Below are 2,541 nucleotides of genomic sequence, written 5' to 3'. Positions count from 1 at the left end.
ATGAGCCACCAGACACCGACTGGAAAATCCTCTAATTCCAGTTTTCCTCTGTCCCCTTCTTTTAAAAAAAAAAAGCCCGGAGAAGAAAGACTTTTCAGCACTGGTTGGGGCTTTATCAGAGGAAAAGGACGAGTGGGATAAGGCGTCCATTGCTCTGGCCTTGACCCCAGAGAGAAACATTGCTTTACACTGTCAACAGGGTTATTTTATTGATATTTTTCTTTAGGGAAAAAATACTCACAACCCCTCATCCTCCTATTGTTTTCTCTCAAGAATTCCCTGCAATGCGGCCTTCAGTATCTTATCCAGAAGGGGATTCTAAATGAGGGACATCCCCTCATGTCAGAATCTTATTTCATGATACACTGCATGCTAAATGAGAATGGGATAGAGCCAAATTCGCGGAACTGGTCATTAAGAAAGGAGTTTATAAGAGTACACGGGAAAGTAGTAAGAACAGGTGTGGAATGGGGACGACAGTCTCTTAAAGCAAGCTCCTAAGTCTGGTCTCAAAAGTTCCTAAAGAGCTCTGGTTGGTGTGGCTCGGTTGGTTGGGCATTGTCCTATGCACCAAAAGGTTGCCAGTTTGATTCCCAGTCAGGGCATATGCCTGGGTTGCTGGTTTAATCCCCTGTGGGGGGAGAGGGGAAGACAGGAGGCAGCTGATAGATCTTTCTCTCTTTCTCTCCCTCTTCCTTCTTCTCTCTCTAAAAATCAATAAAAATATATTTTAAAACTTCATGAAGAAAAAGGTTTAATTTGTGCTTTTATCCATTCAGGCAACAACAAATACCTTATGTTTTCATAGTGTCTACTAAAATAAAATAGTTTAGTATTTTTTATTTTACTATTTTCATGCTAACATAGGGGCAGGGGCTTCACATCTAAAACTACTCATTATTAACAATACTGGAAAGTAAGTGACAAAGTTTACTAGAGTTTCACTTTTAGACAAAAGCGAGAAAACATAAGGACCTGTATACTAACATGCCCCAGACATGACCTTGGTGATTACAGATCTGAAGGTTGCCAGCTCCCTGACATTCCGCAGTGTGGACACCTGAACATTGGCACACACGTTACAAAAGGTAATTTTCAGGGCTAGGGAAACGCTGTTTGTTAGTTTGTTTTTAAATACTATATTCAACAAGGATCTGAGGAAAACCAAAATTTTTCTCTCCTGGTTTTACCTTGACCAGATACTCTGGGCTTCTAGTGTCCCTATATTTCTTCGCACCTGTTTCTTTTCCTAATAACCAAATTTCTAGTGACTGGGAAAGGAATATTATCATCTTTAGGAAGTAGTCCTTAAACTTGTCTTTATAATACCTTCATCATTTTTACTATGCTACGCGGCATTCAAATTACTGTGGCCCCTTTCCGGGTTTCAGTTCAATGAAACATTGATGCTCATGGTCAGATGCCACGCTGGTCACTGGTTTTTGACACTGAAGGTAAAAGTGGTACCTGCAAGCACAGAGTTTGCAGTCTAGCAAGGGATTTCCATCGAGCTAAGGTCGGAGTTAGGTAGTTTACCGCTAATGCTAGCAGAACACAGGCAATTTGGCCATTAGCGTAAGTTGCAATGTGGTGTCAGCAATGGATGACCTTGGGGCTGAGGACTGTCTCCTTACAGGGTAGCGCTGTTAAGGGTCAGTGCCCTGGACAGAAAAAACAACCCCTGCAGTTTCCTGTCCCTGAGAAGGAGAAGCCACCGAGTGCTTCACACGGCTGCAGAGGAACAGAGGACGTCTGCAAGAGATAAACCAGACTTGCTGCCCGGATGGATTGCCTGAGTCAAGGACTTTTACCAGATAGCTAGCTGCTGGTTCTGTAAACAAGCATTCCTCAGGATGGCAGGATTTTCCCCCCCTTATTCCTATTTTTTTCCTTTTCAGTTGAAATGCCCTTTCATTTTGACTTTTTATGATGAAAAAATTTAAATATATAGAAAAGTAAACAGTAATGAACACCCCGCTGCAATTACTAACACTGTCATTCTTATTTCATTTATACCAGCATGCATTTCTAACATATGATCTTTCCACTTTACAGAATTGTAATGTTTCTAGTACAACTTTGAAAACTAGTAATAATCTAATATCTAATACCCATTCCCTATTTAATTTTTCCCAAGTGTTTCAAAAGTTTCTTTGTATTGCTGGTTTGAGTCAGTCAGGATTCAAACAAGAGCCATGCTAGGGTCTCTTAAGTTTTTTTTTAATCTATAATGGTTCCCCCCCACCACACCCCCATTTGTTGAAGAAACCCCGACATTTGCCTTATAGAATGACTCACAGTCTAGATTTGGCCGACTACTTTTTGTGGTGTCTTCTAGCCTCCCTTATCTTTTTCATATTTTCTTATTTTCCTAAAGTCTGTGCTATTATAAATTAAAAACAAAAATATGCTGGTGATACTGAAGGAATTGAAAGCATAGGGGGGAGTGCTAGAAATAGATCAGTTAGGAGGTGGGTAAAGCAATCTGCTATTCAGGATGGAGCCGAGCTACAATAACAGTTTGAGAGCCACCGGCACAGA

The sequence above is a fragment of the Myotis davidii genome, unplaced genomic scaffold, assembly GCF_000327345.1.
Source record: "Myotis davidii unplaced genomic scaffold, ASM32734v1 scaffold134, whole genome shotgun sequence".
Taxonomy (NCBI): domain Eukaryota; kingdom Metazoa; phylum Chordata; class Mammalia; order Chiroptera; family Vespertilionidae; genus Myotis; species Myotis davidii.
This window is presented reverse-complemented; position numbering follows the sequence as displayed.